Consider the following 12782-nt stretch of genomic DNA (forward strand, 5'->3'; position numbering starts at 1 on the left):
CCTGGGCCTGAGGGTCCTGCTTGCACAGAGATCTGATCTTCCCAGTGTGCTGGCCAATACCCAGTTGGCCTGGTGTCTATGGGAAGGCATGTCTCAGGTCTCGATCTCCTCTCAGTGGATCCCTGAGTCCTGGACAGGTAGCAACCACCTCTGTAGAGACAGGGCTGGGAAGTGGAGCCTGGTTGAACCTGGGGGCTGGTGCTGGAGCTGTGAGAGAAGAAAAGGTTACCCACAGGCCTGCCTTTGCCCTTTGCCTCTCTGGAGACAATTCTACCCTGAGCTGTGGAGACAATTCTCAGTTTAGGAAGTCACAATAGGATGTCGTCCTGCCTGCAGTCCACCAAGCAGAAGGTCTGAGGCCAGCCTTTGCTCCAGGTCCAGCACCAGCTTTGGGGGACTCCTCCTGTGTAGCTCAGGACTCCTTCCCCACACACTCACATGCACCAGCACCTCCTCACCTCTGTGCTCACCGTGCTGGGCTCCTGGTCCTCCTGCTGCCTCAGAGGCAGAGGTTCTCAGGGCTCTGGGTCGGACCCGGGCGTGCTGAGCTCCGTGGCAGCCTGAGACTGGGCCGCCGGGTGTGTCTTGGGTGGTGAAGGGGCAGCAGGCCTTCCCTGCTTCCTCTTCATTCCCAGTTGGGCTGAACCCTCTGTGGGCTCGCTCACCTGGAGGCTGCACTAGGCCTCAAGGGCGGGGGGTGGTGCTCCGACCCCTCCCTCGGGGAGGTGGATGGGGTGTCCCTCTCATCGGCCATATCCAGTGGGAAGCTCTGCAATGACAGTGACCATCAGCCAGCCCTGCTTGGAGTTTTCTGAGCTGGGCCTGGTCAGTATGGCTGTTGCTTCTGCCTACTCAAACTTTGGCTCCCAGAACCAACAGAGACGTGTGTCTGCTCAGATACCTACCCGGGAGAATGGAGACCCACCTGAGGGTGTGAGGTCAGCCTGGGCGGCTGGTGTTGCCTGCCCTGTCCTCATCCCACCCAGCCTGCTTTCCCCTGGGATGTGGATACAACCGGCCCACAGACTTCTGACCCCACATCCGCCTCGGTTTGCTTGAGGCAGACACACCCCAAGAAACCCCCATCCACACACACAGGCAAAGGACCGAGTGTTTCCGGGTGGCATGGGAGAGGTGGCCTGGCCCGGCCTGGGGCTCCCTGTGTTACCTTTCTGTTTCTCTGGGCAAAGGGCCAGAGGCCTCTCGGCGGGGGCCCTGAGCCAGCGTCCACAGGGTTCCCACACACTCTGCCTGTGAGCTCTCCTGAGGCCCCGGCCTCTGGGCAGGGGCAAACAGCAGAACATCTTGGCAGCAAGTGATCTGGCTGGGGCTCCTCTCCACCCTGGAGGCCTGGATACCTGTGTTCCGGGTTCTGTTGTTTTATGTTGCCAGGAAGTGACATCATTTCCTGGGGTTTGTGCTGAGGTCCCTTCCCCAAAGCTCCCCAAGAAATCTCTTGGTTTCTGACTGCTGAACCCACCCCCCCCCCCTGAGGCCATGTGCAGGCACAGAGACGCCCACACAGCTCACCCTACATCCTTGGGGAGCCCTGGATGCAGCCAGGGCCTGAGCTCGGAGGACCCCGCTGCTCTCAGACCAGACCCCTTTTTCTCATAAGTGATGTGGCCCTGGACAAGCATATGCCCCTCAGGGTTTCCCCAGTCTCTCCATCTGCAGAGTGTGGATCACTCTCCCATCTGCCTCCTAGGTCTGTCGGCCTATGATCACCTCCGTGCCTTTCAACCTTGGGCTGATATGTCTCGGAGCTTGTGCACTGAGACTTCCAAAAGAAGAATTCAAATAGGGCTGACATACCACCGAATGGGGCAGAACATGGCCTGGATGGGTTCTGGACCTAGGAAAAGGCAGTCGTCTCGCCTTCCTGATATTTCAAGATCCCACCCCGAAACACACACACACACTGTGGGAGATCTTGAGGTAAGATTCAGACCTCTCCCCTCCAATATAGAACAACCTTCGTCACCCTCCTGTTCCACTGAGATTCTGGCTCAAGTGTCCCACCTCAGTCTCTAGGGGAGATCAAGGCTTCCCCTATGATGCCTCCCAGGCTTCTCTCTTTTACTCTCATCCCCTTGGGTCATTTCCCCCCTTGCAGTGTGAATGGGCCTCTCATTGTTTCAAACCTGGAGATTGATTCATGCAAATTCTGTGAAATCTTATCATTTCCTCTCTCCTTTTTCAGTCTCTCTCTCTAGATGTGTCTGTTTCTTATCCTTCCTAAATTCAGTCTATTAATTTTTCCCTCTCTCTCTGTCTCTCTTGTGTATGCATGCCTATGAATATATGTATGCATGTCTATTGTTAGCCTAGGTTTAAGTTTTAGGTTTTAGTTTTCAGTGAGATAAAGGATTGGGATTGGACTTGCTGTGAGGGGAAGGGATAGGGGTGATGCTCTTGTTTCTGGTTGACTGAGTGATGTGAGTTCTTAGTCTCTTTTTCATATCAACCCCTCCTCATAGACACCACTTGCAAATAGTCTCTCATATTCAGTTTGCTACCTTTTAATTTGTGAATGCTTAGCCTTTTTTGTTGCAAAGCTGTTCAATTGCATAGAAGCCCCTGGTGTTCTTTGGTTTCCTGTTTCCCTTACTTGAAGAGACCCATTTTTGCTTCCCACACCAAATGTTAAGGAGCCTAAGGCACGTGCTTATTTCAAGGAGTTTCAAACCTCCCTTGTGGCTCATCCGGTAAAGAGTCCACCTGCAAGGCGGGAGACCTGGGTTCGATTCCCGGGTTGGGAAATCCCCTGGAGAAGGGAAAAGCTACCCGCTCCAGTATTCTGGCCTGGAGAATCCAATGGCCTGTATAGTCCATGGGGTTGCAAAAAGTCAGACAAAACTGAGCGACTTTCACTTTCACTCAGAACTTCTAGCTTTGGGTTGACGTGTGTCACTGATTTTGTGGTGCTATGAGAACAAAAGGCAATGTGATTCTTCAGATGCAGCCATCCAGTTTTGCCATGGCCCTTTCTTGAAGAGGCTTTTGTGTTCCCATTTGCAGATTCTCCCCTCCTTTGTAGTAGGTGAATTGACCATAGAAGCTTGGGTTTATTTCTTGGACTCTCAACTCTGTTGTACGGATCTGGATGCGTGTGTATGTTTGTGTGCCCAACACCACACTGTCCAGATGATCCTAGTGTAGCAGTCTAGTTGGCTATCAGGCATCCTGGTAGACCCATATCAGGCCTTCTTTCCTTAGACTGTACAGACAATATAGGCTCCTTTGTGTTTTCATACCCATTTTGGAGTTCCTTGGTTTAGTGCCCTGAGAACATTGCTTGGCAACTTGAGAGGAATAGCACGGACCCTCTGGATTGCCTTCGGGGATGTGACATCATTTTACCAATAGGAATCCTTCCAATCCATGAGCTCAGCTTATTTTCCATCGGATCATGTGGATATCATCTTCTTTCATCCATCTCTTGCAGTTTTCTGAGACCAGGTCCTTCCCTCCTGGGTTAGATGGACTCCTGGGTATTTCCTCCTAGTGTATGTCATTGTCAATGGGGTTGATACTTACCTTCTCATTCTAAGAGTTTGTGGTGAGCATTGGAAATGCAAAGGATTTTCCCCCCTTCCCCTCTGTCCATCTCTCTGAGCCACCAGGTAGAACAGGCGTAGTCAGGGTCACACGGGGCTCAGGGAGTGCAGCTAGACTGTGTTTCTCAGGCCCTCAGTGCTGGGCATCATTCGCTATACTCTCCATGAACCTTCCTTGGTCTGGTGTCCCTTCAGACCTCTCCCTAGTTTTAATAACCTTGCTTGTGTTCTTTGTCTCTTTGGAGACACATCCTTTATCAGCTGTGTGTTTGCAAGTGTTTGTCTGCCAGTGTGTGACGTATCCTTTGCGTTTTTTCGTAAGGTCTTTACCAGAGTGGAGACCTTTGATTTTGCACAGTCCACAGGATTGCCTTTTTGTGCATTGCCTTTCTGTATTGTTTCTGAAGACTCCAAGCTCATGTCTAGCCTCTGCTCGATTTTCTGCTGGATTTGTGAGATGTTTGGCATGGAAAATATGTCTCAGAAAAATTCGAAACGAATTTGGTGTAAGGTGTCAAGTTTCCATCCTCATTCACGTCATCCCCTCTGGTTTTCAATTCATCGCTCCTGAACTCCTTTGGAGACCTTGTGGGAAGTTTGGTTGCCTTTCAGTTTGAATTCCTGCTCTTTAACAGATTCACCCAGTTCTGCCAGCAGGGACACGGTAAAGGGTGAGTGAGGGGCAGCCTGCCCTCCCAGCACTGACCACACTGTGTGGTGAGTGTTGCTCTCCCCTCTGGGAGCCCCAGGCCACAGGCATCCCAGTGAGTAGCCAGCTCTGTTCGCAGCTGAAAGGAGTTAGTCTCTCAGGAGCCTCTGTGAGGTTGCCTTTGGGTCTCCCCGGGTGGGAGTTTACAGTGACAGGACCCATGGCACTGCAAGTGAAGTGAGAACCCATATGACATCCGCCACTGCTCCTAAAGAGATGCACCTGAGGCCCCTTGAAGGTCCTGCACAGAGAGCTCTTTAGTGGACATGCTGGAAACTCTGTTTCCTCGTGGGCTGCCCAGGGCAGGCTCTCAGCAGTCCAGACACAGACCACGGTGATGACCGGCTCTGCTCTCTCCAAAGGGTTTTCATTGGTGTGTATCCTCATCTGAGCAGTCAGGCCATGTGTACTGCCTCTCCTTGCAACTTCTAGGCCAGGGCTCCTAGGCTAGAACTCTCAGGTCTAACTTGTAGAACTAGGCTACACCGGCCAAGTGCATTGCCTGTCCTCGCAACGTCACAGCTCTCTTCTCTTCTTTACTGCACATTGATTTTCAAGAGTGTGTTTGGGCCACAAGGATGTTGGGTCTTTCTCTAGCCTTATCTCATGAAGTTGAGACAACCTCATTGTTTCTGGTTGTTCCTGTGCTCTGTTTTTCCCATTCTCTTTCCTGGCTTCTTTTTGTGACTTTGTTTGTGCCTGAGGAAGAGCTCAGCATTTCTCTTCTGCCTGAGACATCACACAACAGTAATGCCCACCTGGAGATTAGTTGCCAAAAGGGCCTCGTTTTGCAGATGACATCTTGAAATCACCTGCACTGCCGTTTCTGATACACAAAGGCTGCCCTAAAGGAAATAAAGAACAAGTCCCAAGTCTAGTCTTAAAATATGTGGGCTGTCTAATGAAACCACCTTTTCTATGATTTCATTGATAGGCATTAACTGGAGACATCCAGAATATGGGAAGACACTGAGATATGAGAGAATTAAAGGTTGTCAGGGGCAAGGGAGGAACAGGGAGTGCTTGAGGTGAATACAGGATTTGCAGGGGGTGAGGGAGGGTTGGTTGTGGAGAATGAAAGAGTCCCAAACTAGAAAGTGGTGATGGTTGCAGAGGATCGTGAAGGTCCTTAATGCTCCAGAAGCGTACCACCTAACATCAATTTTATTGATTAAAAATTTAAGGAAAAAATACACAAATCTGTGACAAACAAAATAGAAATCAAGAAAATAAAATACAGAAAAACTGAATGAAAAGAAGCTCAGGGGAAGCGAATTCAATCTCCACTGGGTAGAAAGTGAGTTGATGGCATCCACGGGTGGCAGAGAGGGATGGAGGATGCAAAGGCAAACCCTCCCCTGGACACGGTGTTTCCAGAAATGGAAATTTGGAAAGGGCTCTGGGTCTCTGTCCAGAGCAGGGGTCGATTCTCCTTGCAGAGGTGGGTCAATCATCGTGGGCATCTGGGTCTTGGGCAGAAGCCAGGGCAGGCTCTCCCTTCAGAGGTGTTCTCTTATCCCCTGACTCAGGTTCTCCTGCCAAAATCCGAGCACGGGCAGGCAGAAGCGAACATGTAGGTGGAGGTGGAGGTTCTCCCCCGGGGATTGGAGCATTGGTGCCTGGGCCTGAGGGTCCTGCTTGCACAGAGATCTGATCTTCCCAGTGTGCTGGCCAATACCCAGTTGGCCTGGTGTCTATGGGAAGGCATGTCTCAGGTCTCGATCTCCTCTCAGTGGATCCCTGAGTCCTGGACAGGTAGCAACCACCTCTGTAGAGACAGGGCTGGGAAGTGGAGCCTGGTTGAACCTGGGGGCTGGTGCTGGAGCTGTGAGAGAAGAAAAGGTTACCCACAGGCCTGCCTTTGCCCTTTGCCTCTCTGGAGACAATTCTACCCTGAGCTGTGGAGACAATTCTCAGTTTAGGAAGTCACAATAGGATGTCGTCCTGCCTGCAGTCCACCAAGCAGAAGGTCTGAGGCCAGCCTTTGCTCCAGGTCCAGCACCAGCTTTGGGGGACTCCTCCTGTGTAGCTCAGGACTCCTTCCCCACACACTCACATGCACCAGCACCTCCTCACCTCTGTGCTCACCGTGCTGGGCTCCTGGTCCTCCTGCTGCCTCAGAGGCAGAGGTTCTCAGGGCTCTGGGTCGGACCCGGGCGTGCTGAGCTCCGTGGCAGCCTGAGACTGGGCCGCCGGGTGTGTCTTGGGTGGTGAAGGGGCAGCAGGCCTTCCCTGCTTCCTCTTCATTCCCAGTTGGGCTGAACCCTCTGTGGGCTCGCTCACCTGGAGGCTGCACTAGGCCTCAAGGGCGGGGGGTGGTGCTCCGACCCCTCCCTCGGGGAGGTGGATGGGGTGTCCCTCTCATCGGCCATATCCAGTGGGAAGCTCTGCAATGACAGTGACCATCAGCCAGCCCTGCTTGGAGTTTTCTGAGCTGGGCCTGGTCAGTATGGCTGTTGCTTCTGCCTACTCAAACTTTGGCTCCCAGAACCAACAGAGACGTGTGTCTGCTCAGATACCTACCCGGGAGAATGGAGACCCACCTGAGGGTGTGAGGTCAGCCTGGGCGGCTGGTGTTGCCTGCCCTGTCCTCATCCCACCCAGCCTGCTTTCCCCTGGGATGTGGATACAACCGGCCCACAGACTTCTGAGCCCACATCCGCCTCGGTTTGCTTGAGGCAGACACACCCCAAGAAACCCCCATCCACACACACAGGCAAAGGACCGAGTGTTTCCGGGTGGCATGGGAGAGGTGGCCTGGCCCGGCCTGGGGCTCCCTGTGTTACCTTTCTGTTTCTCTGGGCAAAGGGCCAGAGGCCTCTCGGCGGGGGCCCTGAGCCAGCGTCCACAGGGTTCCCACACACTCTGCCTGTGAGCTCTCCTGAGGCCCCGGCCTCTGGGCAGGGGCAAACAGCAGAACATCTTGGCAGCAAGTGATCTGGCTGGGGCTCCTCTCCACCCTGGAGGCCTGGATACCTGTGTTCCGGGTTCTGTTGTTTTATGTTGCCAGGAAGTGACATCATTTCCTGGGGTTTGTGCTGAGGTCCCTTCCCCAAAGCTCCCCAAGAAATCTCTTGGTTTCTGACTGCTGAACCCCCCCCCCCGAGGCCATGTGCAGGCACAGAGACGCCCACACAGCTCACCCTACATCCTTGGGGAGCCCTGGATGCAGCCAGGGCCTGAGCTCGGAGGACCCCGCTGCTCTCAGACCAGACCCCTTTTTCTCATAAGTGATGTGGCCCTGGACAAGCATATGCCCCTCAGGGTTTCCCCAGTCTCTCCATCTGCAGAGTGTGGATCACTCTCCCATCTGCCTCCTAGGTCTGTCGGCCTATGATCACCTCCGTGCCTTTCAACCTTGGGCTGATATGTCTCGGAGCTTGTGCACTGAGACTTCCAAAAGAAGAATTCAAATAGGGCTGACATACCACCGAATGGGGCAGAACATGGCCTGGATGGGTTCTGGACCTAGGAAAAGGCAGTCGTCTCGCCTTCCTGATATTTCAAGATCCCACCCCGAAACACACACACACACTGTGGGAGATCTTGAGGTAAGATTCAGACCTCTCCCCTCCAATATAGAACAACCTTCGTCACCCTCCTGTTCCACTGAGATTCTGGCTCAAGTGTCCCACCTCAGTCTCTAGGGGAGATCAAGGCTTCCCCTATGATGCCTCCCAGGCTTCTCTCTTTTACTCTCATCCCCTTGGGTCATTTCCCCCCTTGCAGTGTGAATGGGCCTCTCATTGTTTCAAACCTGGAGATTGATTCATGCAAATTCTGTGAAATCTTATCATTTTCTCTCTCCTTTTTCAGTCTCTCTCTCTAGATGTGTCTGTTTCTTATCCTTCCTAAATTCAGTCTATTAATTTTTCCCTCTCTCTCTGTCTCTCTTGTGTATGCATGCCTATGAATATATGTATGCATGTCTATTGTTAGCCTAGGTTTAAGTTTTAGGTTTTAGTTTTCAGTGAGATAAAGGATTGGGATTGGAGTTGCTGTGAGGGGAAGGGATAGGGGTGATGCTCTTGTTTCTGGTTGACTGAGTGATGTGAGTTCTTAGTCTCTTTTTCATATCAACCCCTCCTCATAGACACCACTTGCAAATAGTCTCTCATATTCAGTTTGCTACCTTTTAATTTGTGAATGCTTAGCCTTTTTTGTTGCAAAGCTGTTCAATTGCATAGAAGCCCCTGGTGTTCTTTGGTTTCCTGTTTCCCTTACTTGAAGAGAGCCATTTTTGCTTCCCACACCAAATGTTAAGGAGCCTAAGGCACGTGCTTATTTCAAGGAGTTTCAAACCTCCCTTGTGGCTCATCCGGTAAAGAGTCCACCTGCAAGGCGGGAGACCTGGGTTCGATTCCCGGGTTGGGAAATCCCCTGGAGAAGGGAAAAGCTACCCGCTCCAGTATTCTGGCCTGGAGAATCCAATGGCCTGTATAGTCCATGGGGTTGCAAAAAGTCAGACAAAACTGAGCGACTTTCACTTTCACTCAGAACTTCTAGCTTTGGGTTGACGTGTGTCACTGGTTTTGTGGTGCTATGAGAACAAAAGGCAATGTGATTCTTCAGATGCAGCCATCCAGTTTTGCCATGGCCCTTTCTTGAAGAGGCTTTTGTGTTCCCATTTGCAGATTCTCCCCTCCTTTGTAGTAGGTGAATTGACCATAGAAGCTTGGGTTTATTTCTTGGACTCTCAACTCTGTTGTACGGATCTGGATGCGTGTGTATGTTTGTGTGCCCAACACCACACTGTCCAGATGATCCTAGTGTAGCAGTCTAGTTGGCTATCAGGCATCCTGGTAGACCCATATCAGGCCTTCTTTCCTTAGACTGTACAGACAATATAGGCTCCTTTGTGTTTTCATACCCATTTTGGAGTTCCTTGGTTTAGTGCCCTGAGAACATTGCTTGGCAACTTGAGAGGAATAGCACGGACCCTCTGGATTGCCTTCGGGGATGTGACATCATTTTACCAATAGGAATCCTTCCAATCCATGAGCTCAGCTTATTTTCCATCGGATCATGTGGATATCATCTTCTTTCATCCATCTCTTGCAGTTTTCTGAGACCAGGTCCTTCCCTCCTGGGTTAGATGGACTCCTGGGTATTTCCTCCTAGTGTATGTCATTGTCAATGGGGTTGATACTTACCTTCTCATTCTAAGAGTTTGTGGTGAGCATTGGAAATGCAAAGGATTTTCCCCCCTTCCCCTCTGTCCATCTCTCTGAGCCACCAGGTAGAACAGGCGTAGTCAGGGTCACACGGGGCTCAGGGAGTGCAGCTAGACTGTGTTTCTCAGGCCCTCAGTGCTGGGCATCATTCGCTATACTCTCCATGAACCTTCCTTGGTCTGGTGTCCCTTCAGACCTCTCCCTAGTTTTAATAACCTTGCTTGTGTTCTTTGTCTCTTTGGAGACACATCCTTTATCAGCTGTGTGTTTGCAAGTGTTTGTCTGCCAGTGTGTGACGTATCCTTTGCGTTTTTTCGTAAGGTCTTTACCAGAGTGGAGACCTTTGATTTTGCACAGTCCACAGGATTGCCTTTTTGTGCATTGCCTTTCTGTATTGTTTCTGAAGACTCCAAGCTCATGTCTAGCCTCTGCTCGATTTTCTGCTGGATTTGTGAGATGTTTGGCATGGAAAATATGTCTCAGAAAAATTCGAAACGAATTTGGTGTAAGGTGTCAAGTTTCCATCCTCATTCACGTCATCCCCTCTGGTTTTCAATTCATCGCTCCTGAACTCCTTTGGAGACCTTGTGGGAAGTTTGGTTGCCTTTCAGTTTGAATTCCTGCTCTTTAACAGATTCACCCAGTTCTGCCAGCAGGGACACGGTAAAGGGTGAGTGAGGGGCAGCCTGCCCTCCCAGCACTGACCACACTGTGTGGTGAGTGTTGCTCTCCCCTCTGGGAGCCCCAGGCCACAGGCATCCCAGTGAGTAGCCAGCTCTGTTCGCAGCTGAAAGGAGTTAGTCTCTCAGGAGCCTCTGTGAGGTTGCCTTTGGGTCTCCCCGGGTGGGAGTTTACAGTGACAGGACCCATGGCACTGCAAGTGAAGTGAGAACCCATATGACATCCGCCACTGCTCCTAAAGAGATGCACCTGAGGCCCCTTGAAGGTCCTGCACAGAGAGCTCTTTAGTGGACATGCTGGAAACTCTGTTTCCTCGTGGGCTGCCCAGGGCAGGCTCTCAGCAGTCCAGACACAGACCACGGTGATGACCGGCTCTGCTCTCTCCAAAGGGTTTTCATTGGTGTGTATCCTCATCTGAGCAGTCAGGCCATGTGTACTGCCTCTCCTTGCAACTTCTAGGCCAGGGCTCCTAGGCTAGAACTCTCAGGTCTAACTTGTAGAACTAGGCTACACCGGCCAAGTGCATTGCCTGTCCTCGCAACGTCACAGCTCTCTTCTCTTCTTTACTGCACATTGATTTTCAAGAGTGTGTTTGGGCCACAAGGATGTTGGGTCTTTCTCTAGCCTTATCTCATGAAGTTGAGACAACCTCATTGTTTCTGGTTGTTCCTGTGCTCTGTTTTTCCCATTCTCTTTCCTGGCTTCTTTTTGTGACTTTGTTTGTGCCTGAGGAAGAGCTCAGCATTTCTCTTCTGCCTGAGACATCACACAACAGTAATGCCCACCTGGAGATTAGTTGCCAAAAGGGCCTCGTTTTGCAGATGACATCTTGAAATCACCTGCACTGCCGTTTCTGATACACAAAGGCTGCCCTAAAGGAAATAAAGAACAAGTCCCAAGTCTAGTCTTAAAATATGTGGGCTGTCTAATGAAACCACCTTTTCTATGATTTCATTGATAGGCATTAACTGGAGACATCCAGAATATGGGAAGACACTGAGATATGAGAGAATTAAAGGTTGTCAGGGGCAAGGGAGGAACAGGGAGTGCTTGAGGTGAATACAGGATTTGCAGGGGGTGAGGGAGGGTTGGTTGTGGAGAATGAAAGAGTCCCCAACTAGAAAGTGGTGATGGTTGCAGAGGATCGTGAAGGTCCTTAATGCTCCAGAAGCGTACCACCTAACATCAATTTTATTGATTAAAAATTTAAGGAAAAAATACACAAATCTGTGACAAACAAAATAGAAATCAAGAAAATAAAATACAGAAAAACTGAATGAAAAGAAGCTCAGGGGAAGCGAATTCAATCTCCACTGGGTAGAAAGTGAGTTGATGGCATCCACGGGTGGCAGAGAGGGATGGAGGATGCAAAGGCAAACCCTCCCCTGGACACGGTGTTTCCAGAAATGGAAATTTGGAAAGGGCTCTGGGTCTCTGTCCAGAGCAGGGGTCGATTCTCCTTGCAGAGGTGGGTCAATCATCGTGGGCATCTGGGTCTTGGGCAGAAGCCAGGGCAGGCTCTCCCTTCAGAGGTGTTCTCTTATCCCCTGACTCAGGTTCTCCTGCCAAAATCCGAGCACGGGCAGGCAGAAGCGAACATGTAGGTGGAGGTGGAGGTTCTCCCCCGGGGATTGGAGCATTGGTGCCTGGGCCTGAGGGTCCTGCTTGCACAGAGATCTGATCTTCCCAGTGTGCTGGCCAATACCCAGTTGGCCTGGTGTCTATGGGAAGGCATGTCTCAGGTCTCGATCTCCTCTCAGTGGATCCCTGAGTCCTGGACAGGTAGCAACCACCTCTGTAGAGACAGGGCTGGGAAGTGGAGCCTGGTTGAACCTGGGGGCTGGTGCTGGAGCTGTGAGAGAAGAAAAGGTTACCCACAGGCCTGCCTTTGCCCTTTGCCTCTCTGGAGACAATTCTACCCTGAGCTGTGGAGACAATTCTCAGTTTAGGAAGTCACAATAGGATGTCGTCCTGCCTGCAGTCCACCAAGCAGAAGGTCTGAGGCCAGCCTTTGCTCCAGGTCCAGCACCAGCTTTGGGGGACTCCTCCTGTGTAGCTCAGGACTCCTTCCCCACACACTCACATGCACCAGCACCTCCTCACCTCTGTGCTCACCGTGCTGGGCTCCTGGTCCTCCTGCTGCCTCAGAGGCAGAGGTTCTCAGGGCTCTGGGTCGGACCCGGGCGTGCTGAGCTCCGTGGCAGCCTGAGACTGGGCCGCCGGGTGTGTCTTGGGTGGTGAAGGGGCAGCAGGCCTTCCCTGCTTCCTCTTCATTCCCAGTTGGGCTGAACCCTCTGTGGGCTCGCTCACCTGGAGGCTGCACTAGGCCTCAAGGGCGGGGGGTGGTGCTCCGACCCCTCCCTCGGGGAGGTGGATGGGGTGTCCCTCTCATCGGCCATATCCAGTGGGAAGCTCTGCAATGACAGTGACCATCAGCCAGCCCTGCTTGGAGTTTTCTGAGCTGGGCCTGGTCAGTATGGCTGTTGCTTCTGCCTACTCAAACTTTGGCTCCCAGAACCAACAGAGACGTGTGTCTGCTCAGATACCTACCCGGGAGAATGGAGACCCACCTGAGGGTGTGAGGTCAGCCTGGGCGGCTGGTGTTGCCTGCCCTGTCCTCATCCCACCCAGCCTGCTTTCCCCTGGGATGTGGATACA

Source organism: Giraffa tippelskirchi, chromosome 9 (assembly GCF_054371585.1).
Source record: "Giraffa tippelskirchi isolate mGirTip1 chromosome 9, T2T-mGirTip1v1.2.pri, whole genome shotgun sequence".
Taxonomy (NCBI): Eukaryota; Metazoa; Chordata; class Mammalia; order Artiodactyla; family Giraffidae; genus Giraffa; species Giraffa tippelskirchi.